The sequence below is a fragment of the Martes martes genome, assembly GCF_963455335.1.
Source record: "Martes martes genome assembly, chromosome: 5".
NCBI classification, from domain to species: Eukaryota; Metazoa; Chordata; class Mammalia; order Carnivora; family Mustelidae; genus Martes; species Martes martes.
The window spans coordinates 158,200,491-158,207,421 of NC_137892.1; positions in this window are offsets into that span (position 1 = coordinate 158,200,491).

Here is a 6,931-nt window from a genome sequence, read left to right on the forward strand (position 1 = left end):
TTCTAGAACAAAACAGAATGTGGTACTGACTGATTAGTTTGCATTTGTAGACAAATGCTTTGGTGGGTATTAATTTTTTTTTGGTGAGTACTAATTTTTATCTGGAATGTAGAACGGATCCTCTATTTGAACTTTCATGGCATAGCTGCTTGAGAAAGAGCTCGGGAACAGCGGAATGGATCATAAAAAAACCCTGAAGAAACCCATGTTTGAAGTTCAGAATTTTCACTGATATATCTCAGCTTAGATAAGAGAAAATCCTTGCCATGGAGTTTCCTTAAAGGAAGATAGAATTTAATTAGTACTTTGTACTTGTATTTTTTTTTTGCCTTTTTTTCTATTACTGATATTAAGAAAAATCAAGTATAAAGATATCAATTAACAATGGATCTGAATTTTAATGACAACACTAAAAAAGGGGCCAAACATGTGTAGCTAAATCCCATGGCCTCTGATCCTACCTCAGGAAGAAGTCCCTCCAGTTTCAAGGGGATCTTACTGCAAAGCAAAAGACATAAGAGTAGAGGTAGACAAGTGTTTTGGGAAAGCACTTACCTGTAATGAGTTTGGCTGAGTCACATCCAGCTGTGCCTGGGTTGAAAAGAAAAGAAAAATAGTGCAGTGGCAGGCTTGTGTTCCAGAAAGCACTTTGAACTCGAAAACCAGACTGGAGTGAAATAAAGGGAACATTGTGGTTGAGGAATTAGAAGGAAATATCTTGGAAGGGATGTTTTGAGTAGTCTGCCAAGGGGAAGGGCCATGCTGTTGACAATGAAAACCAAGTCATAGTTGATGAAATCAATGAGCCTGGAGATTTAGGAGGCAGAGAGGGATAGGACAGGATGCACTTTAAACTCTATAAATATGATGTATAATGTATAATCATGATGAGAGGTCAAGTGTAATTCCCTTTTAAGCATTCCTTGGCAGTAGTGTGCAAGTCTATTTATTGCTAGCCATGGCCTGTGTGCAACACGTGTAAGTTAGGATGTAGGTTAAGCTGCTGTAACAAAGAGACCCCAAACACAGTGGCTTGGACACAATAGATTCTCTTCTGTAACTGTCCAGACGGTATCAGTCTTGGGTGTTCTGTCAACAGTGGTATGGCTCTGCCATATAACACGTAGCTTCCACCTCTGGATCCAAGATCACTGCTCCAGATGTGCAGGGCAGGAAATGGGCCAGGAGGTTCACCCACATTCCTTTTTGGGGTCATGACCTGGAAGTGGTACCAAGTTTGCTAGAGCTGCTATAACAAAGTGCCACGGAATAGGGGGTTTAAGCAAGAGAAGTTGATTCTTTCTCATTTATGGAGACCAGACGTCCCAAGTCAAAGCATTGGCATAGTTGGCTCCTGTACAGGGCTGTGAGCAAGGGATCGGCTACAGAGCTCTCTCCTCAGCTTGTAGATGCACATCTTCTCTTATATCTCTTCATCATTTTCCCTCCATGCTTCTATGTCCAAGTCTCCTCCTTTCATGAGACACCAGACATATTGGATAAGGGCCTACCCTAATGACTTCATTTTAACTTGATTACCTCCATAAAGACCCCGTCTCCAAATAAGCTCGCATTCCGAGGTATGGGGTGGGGGACATTAGGACTTCAACATAAGAATTTTGGGAGTGACACAATCTGGCCTACAATAGCATTCATCACTTTTGTTCTCATCTTATTAAAACTCAACCTGGGTCCACACCAAACTACAAGGGACACTAACACCTGTCCTAACTTGTAGCCTTTGAGCTTATATATTTTGTCCCTCTTCCTTTTAAGGTTTAAGGTCACTTTGTGACCAGACCCCCTGCTTTGGGTTTACAGGTCGGGCTTTTTAAAACATGGAGTCGTGGGGTGGAAAACAGACACAGCCTTGGGGCATGACTGGGTGAGTCAGCACATAAGGTGCTGGTGTGGACAGAGAGAAATTCTCTCTGGTGTGGGTATAGACAAATGGAAGATGTCCGTGTGCTGATAATGGAAAATTCTCTGTACAAAGAAGCCTGGATGACTGTTGGGCAAGGTTCAGCTCTTGCTGATGCCAGGGGCACTCAAGCAAAGCTCCTTGCTGTGGGCTCTGATGAGTTTACTCTCCCAATGCTGCCTGGATTATGGCTCTTCCCCCTTCTCAGGAGTTCTTAGATATCAACTCCTCCCTACTATAGGGGCCATCTGGTACCAATCTCTGCATTGCTTCCTTAACCCTCCACTAGTTCCTTGTGCTTCCTCCTCCCCCACCCTGCTTACACCCCCTAACACCTAGAAACCTACTTTCTTCTTATTCTTCACGGCCCATTAAACTCAGAACCAGAGCAAGTGAAGGTATGGATGGTTTGCCTTTCCATGGAGAACAGGGAAGCCTATACTTCCAACCTCCCCAGGGAGGGAAGGGAAGCCTTTGTATTTCCTCCTTTTCCTGCGGCATAAAACAAGCGGAAAGGAATGGTTCAGTTTCCGGATTCATACAGGCAGAAACTTGCATAATCTGCCACGGTGCACTCACAGCTGCTGAGAGAACAGAACGTTTTCAGAGATGGGGATGTGTCCAATGATAATGGGAGGACAAGTAATAGTCTTATGCACTTCCTCTGGATTTGGCAGATGAAGGCCTTTTGGTGAACTTGTTGAGAGAAGTTTCTTTGGCTGGTGGAAGCAGAAGACAGATTAGGGTCCTTTGAAGTTTGGTGGGAGTTCAGCTTCCTGCAGCACACATGCTGAAAGTGGGCTGATTCTGTGGCAGAGACTGAGGGAAAAATCAACCTGTGGTCCATATGGGTTCTGCACACATGTGAATCAATAATAAAGATCGGGGATGAGTGAAGGAGAGGGAAAGGCTGATTAAGAGAGGCTCCTTGGAAGTTTTGAGACCATGAACCAGGCTGATTGTATATCTAGTAACTCTAGCTTTTCAACTGTGGGCTTGCCAGATAGTTGGCATCACCCAATATTAGAGTGTTTGTGCGTTTTTAATCAGACCTTTTATTTTGAGATGATTGTAGGTTCACAATCCTACAGCTGTAGGAAGGAATGCCAAGAGATCCTGGGTAAGGATGAAGGTCCTGATAGGCATTGGTAATGACGGGAGAGAGAAGAAAGACTGGAGGATGAGATCAAGGTGGTGGTTTTTATTAGTGGATCAAGGACTCTACGCCAGACATGCAGAGAAGTGGTAAGTGTCGAAGGTCAGTGCATGAGATAGCATGAGAAAGACTGGATGCGTTGGAGCATCAAGAGTGCTGAGCAAATATTCTAGAAGCTGAAGAAGAGGAAGCCAAATAATGCATGATTGAAATCAGGAAATCTGATTGAAATTTCTGGCCATGACAAGGCATGACTGTTGCATAGGTGGCCAAGCTGGAGGGGAAAAAAGTCCCTGGAGGTGAGGAGGTCAAGGGGCCAACAGGCACGGAAGTCTCCGGAGTCATCTACAGGGAGCTGTAGTCACCCGAGCCAGAATTTTGGAGGTCATTCTAGAACCTTCCTTTTCTTTATTTCCTATGTGCAAATTCATCAAGATTTTACCCTCCTGCTTCTTGTTTCTGAGCCATTCCCTCCATACCCACCTACTGTGACTAGTTTCTCTCTCCCCTACAGTAACTGCACACCTGGTCTCCTTAGCTCCAAGCTTCCTCTTATGTTCTTTCTCTACCCAGGCATCAGGGTGATGACCTTGGACTTGCAAACCTCACAACGGTGACCTGCTTGACAAAACCCACACTTGGCATCCATCCAAAGTACAGCAGGAGCTGGCCCTCCCTTCCCTTGCTCCCCATTTGGAAAAGCAGAGCTGCTTGGAGGTGCCCACACATTGGCTGATCCCTTCCCTTTCTCCTCTGTTTGGCTGGTTCTTACTCCTCCCCTGCATGAGCCAGTTCTCTGCCAAGCCCTTTCTTCGTCCTTGACCATGTCAAGTACATTCTCCTTTGTTCTTGACAAGATAAGAGTCTTCAGTACATCACTCCCTGTTTTGGAGAACACTTCTGTATTACATTGGAAATGTGTGTTTACGTGTCTGCCCTAAGTAGACCATAAGCTCAGTACAGGCAGAAAACATGTCTCATCTACAATGATCTGAAACTAGATCAAATTATCTTCTGTCTACACGGGGTCTCTCAGCCTTGCTACTACTACTGGGGGCTGGATATTTCTGTTGTTGGGGCTATCCTGTGCATTGGAGGACGTTGAATAGCATCCCTAGATGCCATTCACTAGAAGAGATGCCATTAGCATCCCTAGTTGGGACAACCAACAATGTCTACAGCCATTGCCAAATATCCTTTTGGAGACAGACAGAGTCACCCCAGCTCAAACCTCTGGTCTAAACTAGGCATATTCAGAAGGGGGCTGGCTGGAAGAGGACTAAAAGCAGGTTAGTGTGCACGTGCCCCGCTGGGGCAGTTTCGCCTTTCCCCAGAGGCGGGGGTGAGGAGCTAAATCCTTTCTGTCTCACATAGGCCAACCCGTATTCAAACGCTTGCTGGATTTTTTAATGATAACGATGTAATCTCAAAAAAAACAACAACAACCATTTCCACTGAAATACTGTGTCAGGAAGTTTATAATATCCTCAAAATCCCACTGAGAGGAAAATGTGCTTGAGAACAAACATCTGTTAGCCTGTTTGAAGCTGGGACGGCCCTCAGGATCTGGCACTCACCATTGGGCAAGAACAGGTCTTCGGTTTCTTTGAAGTTTAGCAAAAGATGCCGCTAGATGTGTCTTTCTTTCCTCCTCTTCTTTTTTCACTAAAATGTGTAATTGGGAGAATTATGCCCCCTGATTTAGTAAGGCAGTGACAGTCGCAAGTTATTTCAGAGGAATTGTGAAGTCACATGGTACAAAAAGACCCAGCTGGATTGTTTCAGCAGAAGAAATAATTAGTTGTTTCCGGCCGGTATGTCTTCTGAGTCTGCTGCTTTTGTTCAAACGGCCCGCGCGGTGCTCGGCGTGGACCACCTGCTGGTACAAAGTCTGGACCTTCTCCCTGATGATGCCCTTAGTCTGGGCCTTCTTAGCTCGTCCTCCTGATTCAGCGCAGCCCGGGCAGGCGTCGGTCCTTGCTGGGGAGCCCTCCTGGGAAGTTTATCATGTTAGATGAATGGAGGTACGTGATTGTCACTGATGCTTGCTTAAGGAGTTTAAGCTGTGTGTGATATGAAGGAGAGTTTGGGAATGGAAGTGACTGTATTTTGGAAAATATTTTGAGTGTGGGTGACCCCCACTTTTTTTTTAAGGACCTAAAAGAGATAAGAAGGAAGACCAGCTCTCTTCTCTCTACGTATCGAGAAGACACTTTTCCATAGGTTTGAAAAAAATCAGATGTACAAGGCTCTCCTGACGGCTCCTACGTAAGGACCAAAAAAACAAAATTGGATTTCCAAAATTTCTTATGAAAGGATTTTGTCTTTGGGATCCTTTGAAAGCATTGTAAGGATGCCCACCAGAAGTAATTTGAGTGTGGGGCATGTGCGGGCACAGTCGCTTGAGGTCTGACTCTTGATTGTGGCTCAGGTCGTGACCTCAGGGTTGTGGGATCGAGCCCCAAGTTGGGCTCCCTGCTCAGGACAGAGTCTGCTTCTCCCTCTCCTTCCCTCTCTCTCCCCCTCCCCTAAAATCTATAAGTAAATAAAATCTTTTTTAAGAAGTGACTGGAGCCCCATGAGAAGCACATGCACGGTGGAGGGAGGGCGAAAGCAGGCTTAGCAGGAGCGGCCCCTCTGTACCGGGCCTGACTGAGAAGGTCAACACCGGTGTGACATCGTCTGAGCAGGGAATGTGCATGAATGGGTTCTGTAAGGCCAAGGGAGAGGGAAGCAAATTCTAGAGCATGTTGGGGAGCCTAAAAGAGAGGGAGAGTCATATCTGCCACTGCCTGAGTTCTGGGAGGCTTTGGGGAGTGTTTCTACTTCATAGGGAGCCTCAGTTTCCTCATCTGTGAAATCGAGACAGTAAGACCTGTCCCGTGAGGTCCTGTGAGGCTCTCATGAATTGGTGATGTGTTTCGAGGCCTGGCAAGGTGCCCTGCCCTCCAGTCACAGGGGACCTGGTTTTGTGTCCCTCTGCAGCAGAGGGGATCTCAGCAGGACTAAGAGGCATGGTTTATTTGAAACATTCACAAGAGGATTTCTGTATTTGAGTGCAGGAGAAAGACGGTAGTTTGGGACGGGGAAGGAGGTTGGGATGGGAACTGGATCCGCAAGGAGGGGTCAGGGCCCTGCCCAACCATCGATCCTGAGGCAGAGGGAGAGGAAACTTTGGGCAGAGAGCAGGAACAGTTCTTCTTGAGGGTCAGAGGACATTGGGGTCTGATGCCCCATAAGTATAGTGGTACAGCAATGTCCAGGGGTCCCCCTGATCTATATAGTGCCTTTGTTCAAAATGTGCCCCTTCTCTGCATGGCCATCATCCCACACTGAACTTAGCAAGCAGAGCATGGAATGGAGCTCAGCTCCTACTTCCATCCCCTTGACTGGGTTTCCTTGTGCAGTCAACAACCTGTGCAGCTGCATATGGATGCTCTAGTGTCCTAGCCCACCTGATGAGACATAGTGGTGCGTGTGGGAGCAGTGCTGCCTGGAGATTCCCCCAGTTACACAGTGTGGACATTTCCTGCTTCCTCCTTGAGCGAACAGCTATATTCCTTGGTCCTTTGGAAAGGTAGTAGTTCTTGGAGAGACCACGCCCTGGCCCTTCCCTTGTTGGTGGCAGACATCCTCTGTGACTCTGTGAGATACTACTCAGAAGGAGAGCCCCTCCTGAAGGCTACCAGGGTGAACTTGGGAGAGAGAATACGTCAATTACGCGTGCGATCCCGGCCTTGAATTCCATTGTCCCAGTTACTCCATAAGCCAAAGTGAACCTCAAATGTGATTTGATTATTATAAAGTAATGATGCAAGCCCCTGAGTCAAGCTGTAGCGGTCGGCTCTTCTACT